Below are 21,856 nucleotides of genomic sequence, written 5' to 3'. Positions count from 1 at the left end.
CAGAAGGGAGAGGGAAAAAAAAAAAAAAAAAAAAAAGGAGAAATTAAGTCCAAGGAAGACAAGTCATACACAATTCAATATTGGTCACCACCTGCTGGCTGATGTCCAGCCTTGACATCCAGCCTCTCCTCAAGCTGTATGAGCAGGTCCCACCCAAGTTCCCCCAGGTTACTGGACATGAGTTTAACCCTTTAACCAGTTTGGGTCATCTCTCCTGGTTTTGCTCCCTCATGGCTTCTTATGTACTTCCTCACTGGCAAAGCAGAGGAAGCTGAAAAGTCCTTGATTTAGGGTATGCACTACCAAGCAGCAGCTGAAACACCATTATGTTAATCAATATTATTCTCACTCTAAATCCAAATACTTCTAAGAAGAAAATTAACTCTATCCCCAACAAAACCCAGGATGATTACAAAACTAGGAAGTCGTTATATATTATAAAGTATACATTTATAAAGTATATATATTATAAAGTATACAATAATTCCTCCATCATCTCTCGTATTCAGTTGTCAACCCACACAATTCAATTCATTCCAACTCACACAACCATGTGTCATTCACCCTCATTTCATCAACATTCTAACCAAGGAAGAAAAGACTGTCTCTTTTTCTTTATAATAATTGTGCTACAGAGTAAAAACTATGAAAATATTTTGCACCTTTCCACATTAATAAAAAATATGTTCAAATTAAAAATTATTATTTACCTTGCTCAGTGGAAAATTCATTAGATAGCAATGCCTGCATTAAAAAACCAGCTGCTCCTCTTCCTACCTTCCCCAAAAATACATAATTGCAAGCCGTTATTGTACACATGAAGAAGTGAGCAGCAAGAGAAAAAAGACCAGTCACTGGAAAAAAAAAGTACCTACTAATTACTGATTCCTATCCTGAACTGTCCAGTTTCGAATCCTACGGTCTGTACTGTTTTTGATAGCAAGGCTGTACACACATTCAGTTTTATACATTTACAGTAATTTCACGAATACAAGCCGCAGCAATTTGACAAAAATTTTGGTGGAAACCCGGAAGTGTGGCTAATAGTCGGGGGCGGCTAATATGTGAATAATTTTCTGACATTTACAGACGTGCCAGCCAGGGCGCCGAGCCAAGCACCTGCCAGTAAAAGCTGGCATTCCGCGATTGTTACAGTGTTACTGTGTTGCCCTGGCTCCCTGCAGGCAGCACGGGGGGCGGGGAGAGAGGCGGGAGAGCTCTCTTCTTCCCTCCTCTGCCGCAGCCCAGGGGAGGACGGGTGGGGGGGCGCGCCGCCATTGCTGCGGCCCGGGGAGCCGACAGAGGTCCTGCGCCGCCATTACCGCGGCCCGGGGAGCCGACAGGAGCCCCGCGCAGCCATTGCTGTGGCCCAGGGAGGTGGGTGGAAGCGCACGCCGCCATTGCCGCGTCTTGGGGAGCCGACGGGAGCCCCACGCAGCCATTGCCGCGGCTCGGGGAGGTGGCGGGGTGCTTTGTCCGCGCCCGCTGCCGGCGCCACGGGCGCGGGAAAGCTCCGTCCCCGCCCGCTGCCGCTGCCGTAGGAGTGGGGGAAGCTCCGTCCCTGCCTGCCACCGCGGAGCAGCGCCGACCCGGGGTGACCGAGTCCAGTGGTAGCGGCGGGTGGCCCCGAGCCCAGTGGCAGCGGCGGCCGGCCCCAAGCGGCAGCACCGGGCTGGGCCACCTGGCCCCGTCAGCAGCCCCTAGCGGGCCGAGCCTGCACAGCCTTAGCTCAGCCAGTAAACCCCGCCCTCCCGCGGTTCTGTTACTAATTGTACGCGGGTCCTCGCTGTGAACGACAGAGCGGCTTATATTCGGGTGCGGCTTATTTATGGACAAAAACCGAAATATTTGCCAACACCCAGAGATGCAGCTTATACTCAGTGCGGCTTGTATTCGTGAATTTACTGTAATTCACGATTACAAAATAATTTCGTTACACCATAACTTGTCAATAACCTCATGGTAAAAAAAATCCTGACTTTATTAAAGTCATTAAGGAGTTAGGGCTCAGACAATTCACAGGACACAATTTTTTTCACTCATGTCCATTCTCCTTTTCTTTACTTGAGCAGCATCACCATGTCATTCTCTTCCATCTATAGCATCAGTATTTTGTTACAAAAGCCAGAGAATCAAAGAAATTAATGTTGCTGTTCTCCCCATTCAAAAGTAGGTAAACATCTTCTTAATAAAAAAATAAATTTTATTTCTCTGCATGTATTACTTGAAAACCATCTATGACCTTCTGCTTTGTTCTGTTTGTCACAGTCTTCTTAAAAAACTAAAAGAGAATCTACTCCCATCTACAAGGACATCCTCCGTCTCATCATGGCCATGATCACAAATTGCTAGGAAAATGTTAAGGGACAAGGTTACTAAGGGAAGGTTCCTTTCACCCTCACAGAATGGCTACCCTATTCTCAGATACAGAGAAACCACCACATTTATTGGACTTTAAATAAAGACCAATAAATGCAGTAGTATGATTGAAAACCACCAAGAAAAATTATACAGAAGGCATCATCAACTTTGAAGTGATATGTGCAGTGATGATGTCAATGATCACAGAAAATAATACTTTTAGTGAAGGTTTCTACACTGGGCCTCATGCCTTTTATCAAGAAAAAAGGAGAAAACAACTAGGAAATGTACTTCATGTTCAAATGAGAAAGGGAGATTTACTGGATTTATACTAAACCATGTAATTTTCGCAACATTTTAAGTCTGGTAAAGCACCTGAAAGACTAGCCTGAAAACAAGGTACATTATTTGGGCTGTTTGTGCCCAGACAGTATAGTTTGGACATATGTTATTACCTAAGTACACTGCAAGTCAGAGCAGATGCCAAGTTCTTAGTTGTACTCACATATTTAGGAATACAACAAAAGGTCTAACAGGAAAAAAAAAACAAAACCAAAAAATCATATAGTAATAAATCTTCCTAAACATAGTGCATATATCTTCCAGATATAGTTAAAATACAAAAGGCATCTCTGAAATCTGTTAAGTTCTCCGTTGTATAAATTACTTACTTATTCCTGATACAGAAATATTTAGATTCAGACATAGACTATCTTATTGATTATTGACATCAACTATTTTATTATTATTTATCTTAAATTTTTTACTCTTTTAGGTAAGATTAATTGCTATGCTAATATCCTCAATAGATGAATTGCTAAAAGCAAAGGGAATGTTTCTTCAATGTTTTGGGGATTTTTGCTATTTTCTATTATCCAAGAAATCCCCGTCATGATACCTGTTGGGACATCTTTTTCTGTAAAAACTAGAACACTTAAATCTAAACAACATAGGATGTTAACAAATCCACTGCCACACTTTTTTTCTGGAATTATTCCTACTTTTTTCGTCAGAAGCTTCAGAAAACATATTTATTTGAGATTGCCATCCTACTGTTTCAATCCATAAATAATTTATTTACCAATAAGCAGAAAATAAATCCCAGTTGCTTATTGGACGTTTATCTTTCCAAGCTTAGGAAGAGATTGAAAATGGCATGAAAAATGAAAATATTTGCACATTACAAATGAAATGTACACATTTTCCTTTTCTTCTTTACACACTACAATTCATTTATGCATTGACAATGTGTATTAGGTTCAACAATGGTATTCATGCATCCTGGGAAAACCTGGCAGTCTTGTTCACTGGTCAGAAGCACATCACCTTTTAAAAGAAGTATACATGAATTTTAAGTAGAGTTGTATGTACAGGATGCAGAGAAAGCATATCTAAATTAGCAGTTTTAGAATTCTGCAGACATACTTTTGGCAGTGACAATACATTTCTGTTTACCATTTTTAAATTTAAGAAACATTTTTATCAAGTAATTTTTCTTTACGTGACTTCATCTGTCTTTTCAGTCCCTGATATGTTAGAAAACTCTTTTGGCAGTATCATAACATATTTTAAGAAAGAATTGGTTATGCGAAGTGTGAATACAGTCCTGGGAAGCTTATTTATTTTCTCATGACTTTTTGGATATGTTATGTTACATCTTTCATGAAAAAAGTACCCATGAATATTTCTGGGAGGGTGGTTTTAATTCATTTTGTCTCAGACACGTTTACCAGCTCCCAGAAAATTATTTTTCTCAAAAAATCATCTTGAACTTAACTAATATGCATAAAAAAGCAAGAAATTATCAAGAAGATGAAATCAGCTTTTTCTTTGTACTAGAGTATAAAATTTGAGCTATGCATTTCATTTCAGATTAAGAAGCTATAGCTTGTCCCAGCAGACAGGCTTCTGATGTAGATTTGCTTAAAAAGCAAGTCTAAATACACATAAATGCTTGCATATCAATTGTAATCAAATATATATGTCAATTATTAAATACAATCACCTATATGTATTTTTATGAATTATTTATGTGTCTTACATATGTATATACATATAATATACATAGAGACATATTAATTCTCTCTTTCTTCTACCCCTTTGGGTTACATGCAGGATAAATCTTGGACAATATCCGGAAGACTGCAGTTGTTAGACTGTGTTTTGCAGCCATGGCTCAAGCGGCCACTACAGTTGTGCCAACAGCAGCAACTCATGTGAGAATAACACTGGGTGGGTCTCCTTATACAGAAGCACTCATACTTCAGCTTAGTTTCATTCCTAGGAGATACATCCTAAGGATACTATGGAAATTACTGTGAACTGACAAACACTTCAATGTCGGGGTGGTTCTTCAACAGCAGGTATCAATTGTTTAGCTATAAAATCATTTAATATGGAAAGTACTTGAGCATTGCTTCATGAGGGGTTATGAAAGAATTTGTACCATGTGCTCAGTAGACAATAATCAAACCATAAAGTCAGTTTTGTATATAGGGCACTTCACTCTGTAAAAGAAAATTTGGCTGCATTTCTAGTTTGGTTGCAGATTTTTTTTGAGATCCAAGCAATAATTTTAATCAACATGTTGCAAGCTAGCATTTTATTTCCCTCTTTCCTTTTCAGGCTCTACAGATTTCTATTTATTTTCAGAAGTAAATACTCTGAAATATTCAACCTACAAGCCAAAACACTAAGAAAAATAGAGTTTTGATGCTTTCTGAGGTTCAGCTACACTTGTGAAACAAATAAACCCTACATTGCTAGTAGTGAACAACAACTTGTTTCTTCAGCACCCTTCCCTGAGTATGGAGGAATGCAGATGAATGTCTACCTAAACCTGAGGCCAACAGTTGCTTTCCCAAATCAAGGCTGTGTATCTGAGATTCTCCAAGGGAATCTCCTATCGTTCAGGGAACCCACCTATTCATTCTGACCACATTTTTTAAAATATAAGAGCTAGCTAATATGTGATACTATTTTCATCTTTCTGCCCTTATTTTTGCCCACCTTTTCAAGCTGAGTCAAAACAAATTTCCTTAGTTGGTTTGAATGCATATCTGTGTTAACTAGAGGTAGAACAAAGATTAGTAAAAGAAAGAGATGTAACATTTTATTTCTAATGATTAGTGACATATAGCTAGTAAAACACTTGGGAAGCTGGTTACAAAATTTGTCTACATAGTTTAACATGGGCAACATCAGAGTAAGTAAATACTGAAACGAAAAATATCAAGGATGAAGCAGGTTTGCATTTGGTATTACTGCCAAAGCATGTCACATTGAGTATTTAGTGTGAGGAAGCTCCTAATCAGTGCTGCACCTATTACCTCTTTAATTAATCCAAGGATCTTTCCATCACTGCCTTCCAGTTCTTGGCAGAAAGTAAAAAGATGGAAGGTCTGACATGTAAGAAAAGACAACCCATACCCCATATAAGTCAGTATTTTTTCTGTAAAAATTCAGATTTCCTGTGGCATACTTTTAAAACACTCAGTTCCTGGAGCTGACTATATAAAGCACACTAACTATACTACACAATGATAATAAAAATCCCTGAGAACCTACACTCAATGAATAAAAATAAATTACTTTGGTATACAGCATAATCTACACAACAAAGGAAAAAACCTTTTATCAGTCCGTGAAAGGGACATTAAAATCAATACAACTGAAATATCACACAGAATAGTTAAATGGTTTAAAAGACTTGTAATTGCTATTATATAAAAATTCTTATGTTTCAATTTTTAGATTTTAGAGGATTTTGTATAATTACATGTCTTAAAGTGACCTGTAAATGGTTTGAAAATCATTCTCCCCTGAGTACATCTTCCAGCTGACAGGTATAACCTTTTCTCATTCAGCCTGAAGCTAGGAAGGATAGATGATAAGTGAGCTGGCAGCCCTCCGCCTCCTTATTTAAAAAACAAAACAAAAAAAAAAAAACAAACAACCAAAAACCTACATGGGTGAAAAGAGACATGTAGGGCACAATGTAACTATCAATATTTCTGCCTTTTTTTTTTGCTGTTGTTGTTTTTTGACATTTACTGATCTTTCATCTATTTCAAATTACTCCAGCAATCCATCAGCCTTGTAGGATTAAGCTTACTTTGCAAGCCAAAAGAACTTAAAAGACATCAGAAAAAAATCTATAAATTCTTTGATGCATTTTTTCTGCAGTTTGCCTGTTCAAGGATAAAATAATTTGCGATTCTAGCAAACCACTTGCTGTTCATTACCATGTGCTTCACAGGATTTATTTTTTCCTTTATCATTTGGCACAAATATTTTGCCACACAAGAAAAAGTATTAATTTCACTTACAGTAGATATATGGAGATTACTGAAATTACATTATCCTGTTCTCCCTAAACATGCCAATGTGACTAAAGGCACACAATGATTCATTATTATTACTGTTCATTATTATTCTGCTTAGTCAAAATACTCAAATTGAATTATTTTCATTAAAAGGGGTTTCTGTGATGTTGCTGGACACTGGGATGTTCTGTCTGGAGGTTTCTGAGAATTTTTACGTAGAAATTACTGAGTAGCTCACAACTGAATTTTGGGCAGAAATCCATAAATGCAGTAGAGGTCCTGAGGCCCATGGATAGAGTTTATTACAAGTCCTCATGCTTCAACAGCCTATTGGAAGACTTCCCACCCACCCAAACACAGCCCCTTTCCAGTACAAGGCCGAACAAAAAGTGTTCCATCAACTGCTTGAGCCTTTCTGCTTCATTAAATGAAAATACTAAAGCTTCTACACATTCATTTATCAAGACACAATCAGTTACTTTCTTGAGCTCCAAAGGAAATAACGGTATCAGGAAGAAACTGAATATAAACTAAAACAGAGATTGAATACATTTTTAGATTGGAAGGTGAAAAAGACATCAGGATATTAATTGGTATCTTCATATTTGTTGTTGTACTTTCAGCAACAAATATGCATGAAAGAGATCAATCTGGCAACACATTTACATTGAAGACATTTGAAAGTCTCCTTCCTTATGGAAAATTCTATGTATTTTCATTAATCTTGGAAAGAGCTCTAATTTTTGATTACTCCACTAGCATGTATATGCTTTCAAGATTATAAAAATGAATACAGGAATGTATAACTTGTGCAAATATACAATGATTCAGTGTAAACTTCCCCTTTCAGGGGTGAACTTTTGTTTCAACAGCTCTTGCAAATACCTGTATATAAAACAAGAGATTGTCCTGTGCATCCTCTCTTAAAATCTACTTATTAACTTTCTTACCCACCACTCAAACACAACAAAATACATGAAACTGACATTGAAAAGGCAGAATTAGAAGTTTAGCAGAAATATCAGTATTTATATTTTTCTTAGGCATTCAGAATTATGCCTTTTACTTTATTTTGAGCAATCCTAGAAATGAGCTTCCAGAACTCTGTTATGTAGGTGTGATGTAACATGGTTATATGTGTTACACACCATTTGACAGGAAAGAAAGGGGAAGAAAAGACTGCTGAATCCATAATTTGGATAATTCCCTCTGTTCCTGTCATAACACACCCTGCTTTGTTTTGGTGACAGGTTTTTGTTTTTTGTGGTTTTTGTTAGTTTTTGTGTGTCTGTGCATGTGCATGTGTGTGTGCGCACACATATGAAAGGAACTGTGTTTTGGACAGGACAATGGGGAGGGGAAGCATTGAATAGAAATTCTTACCAAATTAAAACAGTAATGAAAAACAGAACGGTTTGGTGCTTCTCCTGCAAATTCAAGGAGAGAAGGTGTAGCTTTGGTGATGAAACTTTCTTCACAATTAATATTGAAAAATATATTATTCCTCACTATCCCTTCCCCTTTTTAAAGTTATCTAAGCACCTCTTAACGCCTAAAAGAGGATCTAATTAAGAGCAACACAATAACATTTAAGTGATGAAAACTGGAACAGTTGCTTTTATACGTCCAATCCTTGTATTTTGTAGCCATGGACATGTCCTGGATTATAACCTGGATTATCTGTACCAATAATTGGAATGACATAGTTACTGCTTGCAAAGAAATACTGAACTTTCAGAATACATTTCCAGGATAAAAAATAAAAACATTGATTTGTAAGCATCACTGAAAGTAAAGATGCTAAATTCACTTTTGTTTTACCTGTGCCATAGTAATTTTCTAATAAGAAAACAAAGAAACAAACCCAGGAAGAAATATAGGAAATTCTTAGCGTGTGAGCATATAAATCACTGCACTTATCTCCATCTAAGTCAGTGATCAGCTGAAAGCTCAGCGAGAATGTAACAAAATCATGTGCCATATCAAAAGTGTAAAAAAATGTCAGGGACAAATGACAAGCTGACATTTAATTTCTGAAAAGCCTTTTTCCACACCACCACCAGACTCCATTTTGAGTGAAGTTTTACCACTCCTCCCACCAACACAGAGTGTGTGCTGAACAATAAATTGCTAGCTACATCCTTCTGAAATCTTCTATTAAAAGTCTTGGGATAACCAAAATTATTTTACTTTGAGAACCAAATTTTAAACTATTTTGGGAAATGCCTAAACTTACTCTAGGAGAGAATAGTTGGCTCAGCTGCCTTTGTTGCTGCAATGAGTATCAGGTAACTCCACTCATCCACAAGAGAATATGGCTTTACTCAAAGGACTGGGGGGAGAGAAGTCAAAGAGAAGGGAGAATATGAAGGCAGAATTTAGTAAGGTTTTCACTTCTGTTTATGGTTGTTGAGAAAGCTGGCACAAAGCATGGCCAGGATGATCACATTTGCAGAAGCAGCAGCTCAGGGTCTGAAGGAGATCTGATGGGAAACTGTGGCTAATGGGGAGGGCGTTACTCCAAATGAGTGCCCTTGGCAGTGTGTACATGACTGTTGGACACACTGAAGAGGGTCTGTTTGTGGAGGCTGCAAATAAGAAATTCACGCCATCCTTTGGGCATAGGATGCAGTAGATAAAAAAGCGGATACTCTGTCCTTTCAGCATGATACTTACATTGCTTTTCCAAAATCCTACCATCATCTCAGCATTCTCTCTTCTTTTGGAGCATCTTCCTCTACCAAAATCTCAGAGCAGCCATGAGTAGCTGAAGCCATACTGCTACATACAGAAACACAGGGTATGCTTCAGACACAGGGAAGCTGTGAGTTTAAAATGCCTCAGGCAGAGGAAGCAAGTCAATTTGGATTTCTCTTATCTCTAGCAACAGAGGGCAAAAGAAAGGCAGTCTATAAACACCATCTCCTTCTTCAGCAATTTGTAAACCTAGCACATCTGTTCCATGCTTTATTTATGAGTGAATGAAAAACAATTGGATTTGTGTCAGATAGAATATCTAAATGCTGAAAGGAATGACAGATTTCGGTTTTTCATTTTGGCCATACAAATACACAGTTCATGTTTACTTTCACTGCGATACAAAATCCACTGTCTTTCCTTAGAGCTATAACTAAAAGGATGGATACAAACACACCCTTTGGCCCTGCTGGCTTGCATTATTTAAAACAGTGCCACCTCAGATGGTGGAAATATTGGGAAACTAAAACTGCCACATTTCTTTTTCTTTTTGATGACTTGGAATATGACACCAGTACTGTGATAACTTTATTTCTCATGTTTCTAATTTCAAAAGAAATGTCACCATAGAGCTACAGATAGCAACCAAAACAGTGAACCTTCTATCTTGCCTGTGGGCTGAAGTCAAATTATACACTACTTAAAAAAGGGAATTACATGGTATGCAAGGATTTTCTACAGTAGAGATTAGAGGTGAATAATTCTTTCCACGTATTATTCTCTCTCCTTCACCCCAAAAATAGCTCCCATAAATAAGAAAGTTCAAAACCTGCCAACTGTTTAAGAGTTAGCTGAACATTGTACCAACTGATAAGGATGCATCAGAAGTAGCAAAAGTGCATATTGTGTTTTAGAAGATTTAACTGAAATACAAGTGTTCTACTGTTCAGAGTAATTATTTTATAAATCTATGCATAGAAGTTTTTTTTTATTGCAGCTGTCCAGTAGTGGCACTATAAAAACTAAGTAGGATGATGGTATCTCAGATAATTTTTTCCTTTTTAAAAATAAGCAAAACATAACATAAAGGTTTTGCAGAAGGATCAATATGCTCTTGATCTGGTTTAAAACAGTACCAGAAAGTTCTTCCTCACAAAATCACAGGATTAAATAGATAAATCCCCTTTATTTAATAGGATTTTGAAATAAAGGCCTGTTAACTGAGATGGAATTAAAAGGAAAATCCAAGGAGGTTATTTATGTTTTCTGTATTTAGTAAAATGTAATTCCTATTATTGATTCCTTCAGTAGCCTGCAGGCCAATGATGATTATTAAAATTTTAATTTCTCAAATAATTTTCCAGTAACTACAAAAACTATGTTTAAAAGTACCCTAAAGTGACATATTCTTAGTGAATTTAAAATCTGGCTTATATTCAGAAATTGCACTTATTCATAAATATATTGGGTACTTTTCAGTACTTAAAAAAAATGCATGGGTACTTAAAAAATAATTTAAAAAAACAGCTGAAGTAATAATTCCTTGATTTAATGCTTTTACAACAGATTTTTAAAATTTCATTCCTTCTGTCATACCTTACTAGTGATAAATTGACAGGTATGGATGGAATATATGGAAGTAAAATTTGTGTTAACTGTTTTGTGCTGAACCATTTATGCTCCATGTGATCTAGCACAGATTGATTTCCACTTTTCAAACAATACAGCAGCTACTTGAAAGGACACTGCACCTATCTTTGGTTAGTTCCACTCCATTATGGTGATATCTCAGAAGAGGTGGACACTTCCCCACCTACATACTGCTGCACCTGGGCTGGCAGTACAGCCTGGATGAAGGTGAGAGATCTGTGTCAAGAAGAAACAATCTACAAGTGCTGCAGACACAGCCCCATGGCACAGACAGGGATGACTTGTACTGCCTCTTTCTACGCTCCCCAGAGTGTGTCTACACCACCACCACCACATCCTGCCCCAATACTTTCCTGTACCCCCTCCCTGCCTGGGAAGTCTCCACTCCTCGAAGAGCAGGCAGGCTCACAGGCAAGGTGCAGCCCTTCAGTGTGGTACATGCTTTTACTTAGGAAAATCACATTCCAAAATATTCACAGAAGTGAAATTTAGCATTATAATTTCATTTCTTCTGGTATTTTCTGGACTACTTCTATCAAGGCTTTACTTAATAAAGGTGGAATTTGCTTCTTGAAAAAAATGCAAATGTCCTCTCCATGGAAATGTATATTCATAGTCTTGAAACCTTCTCAATATGTTCCTTACTGCTATTGTTACATGACTACTTTGAAAGACTAGAAAACACTGCAATATCTCTGATCTTTTCCTAAAGAGTGTTACACTGTTACAAAAGATTAATGTACAATGTGCCTATCCATCTAATCTCTCTGGACTTTAATACATCCATAGGCATTTATGACCTAACATTCTAATTCTTAGTCTAAACTTAGGTATTTTTCTCTTCATTGTCATATAATACATACAAACTTGTCACACATAAAAGAGGTGATAACCCCAGAATGGATTGTACCAGTTATGCAAACTTACATAAATTTAGGTAATGCTAAAAGTAGACTAAACTTCCCTCAACAAATGTAAATTTTTCTTTTTATTTTGTGAAACATCCAAGTTGCTAGCCATCCTATCTTCAATTTCTTACCCATACTAATTGTGCTTTCTGCACAGCTGCCCAGCCCTTTGCTCTTGCACTGTTCAGTGCCCGATGACTGACTGCTCTGACAAAGCTTCAAGGAGGAGAGCTAGCTCCCTACCCAGCACATGCATGTACCTTCTTCCCAGAAGTGTGCATCACTAATGACTTGCAAAATTAAAACATTCACTGGTTACACAGCCAAAAAATCACCTCTCTTTCCTGTCATAGTTTCCTCTTTAGAAACTGAAATTTATGAATTCTCATGGATCTCTGGAAAAGTCAAGGAGACTCATATAGCTTCTTCCTGCAGTTCCTGAAAAATTCCTCAGCCAATGCTGACCCAATGTGGGCTCAGCAGCTGATTTTTACTGAGAAACATGTTTTATTTAACCATGTAACATCTACTAGAGTTGCTGAAAAAACTATGGTTTTCTACAGCACAAGCATTACAATACAATGAATTTACAGTGTTTCTCACGGCTGAGTTCAACCTTGAAGCAAAAAGAGATGTGTGGAAGAAAACCAGTTAAACAGTTTGTTTTCTTCTTTGATAAATTACATGCCCTGCTTCAATTTAAATAATGAAAAAAAATAGATATTGTCATGTCTGAGTAACATTCATATAGGATATGGAATTTTTATATATATTTCACACTTAAAACAAATGCACTTATAAAAACAGTTTGAAATTGTATTTCCAAGTCATGTTTTTCCCCCCCCGTTTCTTTTCTAAAATGCAAGGTTAATTAGCAGTAACAATGCAATTTGGCCCTGGTGTCAGATGTCACAGCATTAATTATTACAGAAAATACATGAAACAGTGATACTCAAATCCTAATGCACAAGAGAGTTGTTCATTAATTTAAGAAGGTTTTAGCAAGGAAGCCTAGGTTGAACATAAAAACTAAGATGAGATTTTAATGTCTCTGCATCATTACCTACTTTAGAGTATATTTCAAACTCATAAAGCTATCCCATTTTGTACCCATGGCAGAAATCACATAGCGGGCCAGAACTTTCTAAATTATGTATTTAATAATTTATTTATAGGATATCTAAATGCAAATAGCTGCAAAGGATTGAAAAAGGTGCTCTCATAACCCAGGGTTTAGTTAGGAAATGCTTACACTACTTAAAGTTTCAATGTTTTAAACTTGCTTTCTATAGCTTCATCTAACCTACAGAGATTAATTGTAACATTTCACAGTACTATTAGGAGGTATATTTTCTTTATCTCCTACTTAATTTCAATAAAACCTGTTGAATGCACAGCTATCTGTTATATTGATGCATTATAAACGCAATATGAAGATAATGTAAGACTCTTCAAAGCAATTAGTAAAATTACTGTATTTTCTTAAGTAGTCCAACTGATTGAGTGCCAAACAATCCACTAGTCACCTTGACACTTTCTGGTAACTTTATTTCTGTCTAGAAACTAAGCCTTTTGTAAAATACAAATTTCAACAATCTGAGGTGCAACCAACACATCTAAGGATACAAATTTGTAGATCACACAAGTTTTGTACTATCAGAAAATATAAATGATCATACTACCATATCTGTAGTCACCTTTAAACGTTACCATTTGTGACCACGGGTATAGAAACTGCAAAAATAAAAGTAATTTTTTTAATGTTTGACCTTAACCATGCACATTTTAATAACAGATATTTTCTTAAAATATTTTTTTAAGCATTATTATCCAATTCTGATCGTAACCACAGGGCTGAAATTGGTTTGTACTTTTCCCAAATGCCTGCATGACATTATAGACCATGACTCTGAAAGATGTTCTGGGCTACAAACCACACATTTCTGTCTTTATTAGAGACACAGAGAAGACAAATAACATGTCATTTTTAACTGGCTCTCAGCTTAAAATGAATACGTCATTTTGTCTATTTTCTCAGTAATTGAAATTCTAGAAGTTTCTCCTCCAACAGACTTCTCCACAAGAACTCAGAAATGTGGACTGTCAGAAGTTAATTTCTGCTCCAGAATTGATTTCCTCTTATTACCAGGCTTGCTCTTAAATTCATCATCATTAACACCCCAAACCACTAATACTGTTTCCTATCTGACCCATCGTTCCCATAAGAAGGAAAACCTGTGTACTATTCCCATCCCTACTGGTGATCCTGAAATGAGAAAAACTGTTTTCCAACAAACCCCCTATCTTAGAAAGGCAAAAATACATACTATAACTTATTCTGAAGGAAACTGCTAGATAAACTTCTTGTTCAGGGTGCGAGTACAGTCTGAGAGGTTTCTGGGCCCGGAAGAGTTGAATGCCTCAACCATGAAGATGTTGCACCACTGTTTTCACAGTGATTTCTAATGCAAAGTATTCAATGGCAGAATTCCTGCTGAACTTGCCAACACAGCCTGTGGAGAGAAATCTCAGATACCCTTTAGACTTTAATAGCATTCACCAGAGATGAGATGCAGAACCAGCCCCAATGACACCAATTTATCCCACCTGCTTGGAGCAGATAGATTTGTGAAGATTATATACCCTCATTTTGCTGTGACATCAGCTGAAGAAAGTGATGTTCCTCTGAGCACCATCTTCCCCAAATCTCAGTGTTCCACAGAGCCAGGACAGCAAAGAAGCAAAGACACACAGTGAGGTGTGTCAGAATAGAACTACTATAGTTAAATCTTACACATGATGTTAGAGCTGCAGTCTGTAAAATTAGTATCAGGGGAAAAAAATGACCTCTACAGCAAAGTGAAAAGCTTTCAAATTCAAAAGTGGAATGGGGGAAATGGTAACTACTGGGAAACTAAAATACAACAAAAGATGGAGTAAAAGCCTGCTTGGGCCAAAGAGCATTTTGATTTGCATCATTAGTATCTAGGACAGAATTTAATCTGATTGTACATATAAAAAGGTGTAAACCAATCAAAACAATTTTCAGAGAATCTAAAGTTCATCCAGAATAAGAGTTCTCATGGGTGGATATTTCTAAAGAAAAACTGTTACACATGCCAAATTAAAATTCCTAAGACACAAGATAATACATAGAAAGAAAATACCATATTTATCAGAATTTCATTTTGCTTTTATAGGTAGGTACAATCAGCCAACTGAAAGTATGATCTCCATTATGTATATTCCACGCAAAACAATTTCAACAAGAGTATTCCAAATATTGAAGAAAAGCAATCACTTCCAGTAAAACTGAACAGCAAGAACATTGCCCTGTTCAAGTGAAACATGGCAAAATGAAAAAGGAAATAATAACTTCTGTTTTGTTCCTAACATATCTTAAGTTTGCCAAGAGTTATTAGGATTTCAGGTAGTGATATGGTACAAGCCCACTAATTTACCTTATAAGGCTCATCTGAAGTTCACCTAGCCCTAGTTACATGCCACAAGTAAACCTAATAACACAGACGCCCAGGAAAAAGCACAAGAACAAAATTGTAAATTATTACCTTGAAATATCTATTTTAGGTGACTACTGAATACTAGAGATGCCTTTACTCAATAAAAGCTGCAGATTACAACCTAATGTGTTTTGGGTTTTGTAGATAGGGAAAAGACATTTGCAGGGCTGAGCTACTTTATCTTGCTGACATTCAGAGTTGGCTGGGATTCAGAAACAAGCATTCTTGTACATAATTTCTCTGTGAACATAGATTCTTGAAGAGCCTGCCCTTTTTTTTTTTTCTTTAATGTATACAGAGAATGCACATAGAAGAAAAAGGGAGAGACTTGAGAGAAGAAAGTAGATTTTAAATGTTAAAATATCCTTCCAGTAATGAAAAAAACAATGTTTCTTTCCTTCCTGTGATTGTATTTCAACCCCATCTTCTGTTTAGAACACAACCATGATTCCAGATTACTGTGAGTATGAGATTTTCCCCCATTGCTTTTGCTGAAACTATGCAGCTTTTTCAGAAAATAATGTAAAAGTCATTGACAAAGAGACAGCATGACTTCAGTTAATTACTCACTACAGACACAGGAAGGATCCTGATGAAATAGGATTACAAAAAAAGAAACCTATTTTATACCAAAACAGTCTTGTTTTCTCACTTCTATGTAAATACTGTGCTATCCAAAAGGATTTTGACAGCTACCCCAGGGCACTAAGCAGAGAAATTATAAACAGAAATGCTTTCTCAGGACCTGAAATAGGATGCAGTTTTCAAGTGGATTTTCCAGCATACTTCCTAAGCAGAAATATGCTTCAGAACCAAAAATCTCTTTCAATTTTCAAAGTACAGCTCCTAGAGTATGGTAACATTTGAAAAAGGCAATTTGGGTCTTCTGGATCAAAATGAAAATAATTTTGAACATGTCTCCTCTTGGTCAGAATGCACCTCAAGGCCTCCTCTACACTCATAATTATTTGGTGGCTTCCTACGAGTCAAGAATCCTCAAAAAAAAAAAAAATTTTTCACCTTTTTTTTTTTTGTTTTAATTAAATAAGTGTCTCTTTCTTGAAGTTTGCCAGTGCAACAATGCTAAATGTTCTCTGTCTGTTCAAAAATTTTCATTCCACATGCCCAAACATCTCTCTGCAGCATGCTTTGCTCTTCTCCCAAGAGGCACAATCTGCCCCCACACCTGCTGTACCTGCAGTACCTACACAGTGCCCAAAATACATAAAAAGACAGACAGAGTAGTTATGCCAGCTGTCACACCGACACGTTCTATGTCCTAACATAGCCATCCCAATTTACCTCATGAAACTAAAGAGCAAAACAACACTAGTCTCATCATGGAGGCAAGCCCAAGTCATTCATATCATTGACTCCATGGCTTTTATTCTTCTTGACTGCTTCAACTGGTAATTTCCTGAATATTTGCAAGACATGAGTAAGGCTGGTATTTCTGGTAAATGCCTTTTTGTTATACAGTAATATAAGAAAGCAGGTACTATTTCCTGGGATCTACTGATGACTAATAAGTAACTAGCTAGCTAACTAGCTATCATAACTACTACTATATATAGTAGCAATTATTGTAAATATTATAAATACATATTATTATAAATAACTACAGAGCTAGCCAGCTGGACAGGAGCAACAGAAAAAGCTGGATAATGTTTTCCTCAGGTGCTTCTCTGGATAAATTTTCCAGGTAACTGAATGGCTGAAGAGAGAATGTAGATTAGGGAAGCAATCTAGATTAAGTTAAATGTCAATCAAGTTACTGCAGTAAGAGACTTGGGAAGCAATTGAGTGCTCTGATTCCACATAATTTCCACCTATTTGCATTCATCTCTACATGTAAAGTGCCTGAGCTGCTGTCCATAGTAATTTAATCACCACCATTCCCAACCTTTCATCTAGCCTGAACATTTTATGAGATAGCTATGGGATTATTTTATGCAGTTGTGATTTTCTCTCTCTGCAAGGCAAATGAAAGTGCAAAGTAAATGAATACTTTCATGAAAAACTATTCTATTCTACAAGATCTGCTGCTGTTTCAGAAATTGCAATAATTTTCATCTCTCAAAAGAAAAAACTGCATCATGGGTTGCTTTATCGCAGGTGATATTCAAGACAACAATGTCTGAAGTTGCTGCTGGAATGTAATGGTAATATTTGCAAAGTGATTCTAAGTGTGAAACATTTTAGAGAAATGTTGAATTGCTACTGAGAAAAATGGACTCAGAGGTGACAAATAGTAATGTAATCTAATCTGTTCCAAAAATTTCCAGCTGAGGCACAGGCAAAACTCAGGTTTGGGTTGTTTTTTTTATCATCTTCTTCTTTTTTTTCTTTTTTAACAACTTGCTTAAACTTTTTGTAGTAATAAGACTAAGTTATCCTCTATGTAACTTTTGTTAGTAAATTCAAAAAAAGGAAATGCATCTCTTAGACAAAAAAAGTAACCCAGAAAAAAGCATTATTTTTTGACCAAGTTACTTTCTACATGGCACCTGTCTCTCAAAGACCACCACATCCAGTCACTAACTCTACATACTCCTAAATTAATTCAGTGGGCCAGACAGATCTTTGGACAGTACACTGACAATATCAATGAATATTGGAGCAACAAAAGACACAGTCTTGTGCTCAGGACTGGAAAGACAGGCATGATTGAGCTCAAAGATATTACTATGGGAAAACTCTAGGAAGAAGCTGATAGTGTCACTAACTAAAACCAATAAAAATCCTAAATGGCTTTATTCTCTCTTCCAACTATAAACAACAGTGACACATGGTACTAATGACCCAGCAAAACAGTGTCTTCATTTCAGTTCAAAAAGCAACACAAATAAGAACACATGTAGTGGTGGAAAGAATAAATCAACTGTGGAAAGTGCTCAGAGAACAGCCTGAATGGACAGACTCACAGGAGATATCCCTAGAACAGGACAAAAATAGTGCTAAACATGACTTCTGACAATACTCAGTGTTAACACAGTAAGACTGAAACACAGTTTTTAAATTTATGAGGAAAATTCTGACTCAGAGAAACACACACTTCATGTTTTTGCCACTTTTCAACTAACTCAAGAAAATTAAGATGAAACCACCCAGAACAACTGCGTGCATGAAAGAATTCTAATACAGCTTTCTACAGCTTGCTAAGTCTGAAATAGCCCATGGCATACACATGCATTAAAACCTACCTTTCACAGTACATTAACCTCTGAGCAAAACCAGTTTTAATACATGGTTTAGAAAATACATAGTAATAATCTCAAACATATCTTCTGGAGAGAATTTCACAATGAAACTAGACATTAGGCAGCAACTTTCTAAGTCAATTTTTATTAGATCATTTTAGTCACCTCCAATCAGCTCATTGAGATAAAAAGATCAGAGAAAAACTGAAACTGGAAGGAATAGGTGGAGTGCAATCCATAACAGAGCAGATTTGAGAGTTAGGCCAGGCTGCTTTAGGCCTTGTCCCAAAGAAATTTGAATTTCCAGGGACTCTGCCTGTTTCTATGGCATGCTGAGCCTCTGCCTTCAGTGCTTACTGGCTATCAGCATAAGAAATATTCATAAATAACTGTTCAGAGCTGGAATCTTCAGCTGGAATGAATTTTATTAATTTACCCTTGGGATTAATCCTCGAAATTTCTGTGGTGCAAACCTGTCCACTTGATCACTACAAATCTGTGTTTGCTCCTGAAAAGTGACAGAATCTGGTTTAATTCTGGAGGATAATCTGGTACAGACTTGCCACAGCACATTTTGTCAGGAAAGAGCAGTAGGGCACCTCATGCTCCTGCTGCCAAAAGGCAGACCCTGGGAACAGCTCTCCATCATGGCCCATGGGTGCAGCAGCACACAGAAGTGAAGCACCTTTCTGTGAATCTTCAAGATGCTTGCAAACTTACACATTTCAAACTCAGGAAATATGCTCCAGGCTCAAAAAATTTTCTGCAAAGTGGAATATCTGATTTGCTCTGCCAGCTCTGTCTAGGAAGTCTGTTTAAAGAGACAAACAGTAGAAATTTTATTATTCAGATTTCAAATGTGTTGTCTCAAGTATCTTGAAATACCTGTCATTTGAATGTAGCTAGTTTCAATAAATAATTAATTATTACTTAATACTTTTAAACTTATTGCCCTGTTCCTCAACTACATGATTAGGCCCTCCTTTTCTAACTATTACGTAAGCTGTTCCAGACAGACCCTATCATATGAATGCTACCATTTTCAAAAGTTAGCCAAATATAATAACACTTCTGAAGAAACAATGGCTTTATAACTGTGCGCAGAGATAAGATTTCTATAATAAAGACAGTAAAAACCCCATATTGTTCTCCTGCTAATTAACCTTTTTAAAGAAATTACAGTAAATTCACGAATACAAGCCGCACTGAGTATAAGCCGCATCTCTGGGTGTTGGCAAATATTTCAGTTTTTGTCCATAAATAAGCCGCACCCGAATATAAGCCGCTCTGTCGTTCGCAGCGAGGACCCGCGTGCAATTAGTAACAGAACCGCGGGAGGGCGGGGTTTACTGGCTGAGCTAAGGCTGTGCAGACTCGGCCCGCTAGGGGCTGCCGACGGGGCCAGGTGGCCCAGCCCGGTGCTGCCGCTCGGGGCCACCCGCCGCTGCCACTGGACTCGGTCACCCCGGGTCGGCGCTGCCCCGCGGTGGCAGGCAGGGACGGAGCTTCCCCCACTCCTACGGCAGCGGCGGCGGGTGGGGACGGAGCTTTCCCGCGCCTGTGGCGCCGGCGGCGGGCGCGGACAAAGCACCCCGCCTCCTCCCCGAGCCGCGGCAATGGCTGCACGGGGCTCCCGTCGGCTCCCCGAGACGTGGCAATGGCGGCGCGCGCTTCCACCCGCCTCCCCGCGCCACAGCAATGGCTGCGCGGGGCTCCCGTCGGCTCTCCGAGACGCGGCAATGGCGGCGCGCACTTCCCCACCCTCCCCGGGCCGCGGTAATGGCGGCGTGCACTTCCCCCCCTCCCCGGGCCGCAGCAATGGCTGCACAGGGCTCCCGTCGGCGCCCCCCCCCCCGTCGGCTCCCCGGGCCGCGGCAATGGCGGCGCAGGGTCCCCGTCGGCTCCCCGGGCCGCGGCAATGGCGGCGCGCACCCCCCCCCCCCGTCCTCCCCTGGCTGCGGCAGAGGAGGGAAGAAGAGAGCTCTCCCGCCTCTCTCCCCGCCCCCCGTACTGCCTGCAGGGAGCCAGGGCAACACGGTAACACTGTAACAATTGCGAAATGCCGGCTTTTACTGGCAGGTGCTTGGGTTGGCACTCTGGCTGGCACGTCTGGGGTTGTAAATGTCAGAAAATTATTCACATATTAGCCGCCCCCGACTATTAGCCGCACTTCCGGGTTTCCACCAAAATTTTTGTCAAATTGCTGCGGCTTGTATTCGTGAAATTACTGTACCTTTTTTTTAAAAAGAGGCAATTTCTTTTTTAGTTTTTGTGAGTGTACACCTAAATTGTCATTTGTCTTCACCTTAACTTCAGAAATAAAATTTTGCATTATCTTGCCCAGCTCAATGTGAAATTCTACTTAACAACAGTATTTCATATAAATTTTAATATTTAATAGGACATATTGTTTTTCTAGAGATAGTGGGTTTATGTTAAGGCTTTAAAATTTCAGAAGAAACAGACATCAAAATGTACTTAAAAGCAATGCCCTTTTAAACTATTACAGGTGACTAACTGAGGGGAGGTATCCAAACTTGAGGAAATCCGCATAATGTTCCAGAGCTCAGAGAAACTTTTTCATTGTAGTACAAGACAGCTAAGGATGACTTACATTGTGGGAAAATTAAATAATGATTTCAAAGTCATAATGGACCAAACGTACTATTTGTATAAATGGTGCTGAATTTGGCTACGGGTCTATAACCAACCAACCAGGCTCCACAACAACAGACTATTTAGCATAGAAAAGTAACAAACAGAAACCTACTGCAGATGCTACAGGGTTTTCACAAAGAAACAGAGTCTCCAACTTCTCTTTCTGAAGAGCAGTGTGCGGTTATAGAACAGAGAGGGACAGCTACTTGTGGCTTTAAACCTTCAGCAACATTTACAGCAGCCTTTTCATTACAGTGAACATGAAATACTGCTGTCTCACAGATGAGCGTATGGATTTCAAGTTGAAAATACGGAAAATTAAATTACATTTTTATGTGATTTGTGGTGGATCAATTGCAATTCCACTTTGTTAGACATTTAACTGAAGTATGAAATATTTTTGGAAAAATGTGTGAAAATATGGATTCATTTATCAGACTCAGTCCAATACTTCTACAAAATGCTACGTAAAAAATTCCAGTAAAACAAAACTCTCCTTCGGCCAATTAAATGAAATGGAACAAAAACAATAACAC

The 21,856-nt window shown here is 38.0% G+C and overlaps 1 protein-coding gene across 4 annotated transcripts in view; it reads right to left on the bottom strand.

Moving 5' to 3' along the window:
- Nucleotides 1-21,856, bottom strand: part of PRR16 (proline rich 16) — a 420,408-nt gene that overhangs the window by 276,281 nt on the left and 122,271 nt on the right. The gene's annotated exons all lie outside the window — the stretch shown is intronic.

The sequence above is a fragment of the Catharus ustulatus genome, chromosome Z (assembly GCF_009819885.2).
Source record: "Catharus ustulatus isolate bCatUst1 chromosome Z, bCatUst1.pri.v2, whole genome shotgun sequence".
In the NCBI taxonomy this organism is placed as follows: Eukaryota; Metazoa; Chordata; class Aves; order Passeriformes; family Turdidae; genus Catharus; species Catharus ustulatus.
The sequence above is the reverse complement of the archived record's forward strand: the minus strand, read 5'-3'. Positions and strand labels throughout refer to the sequence as shown.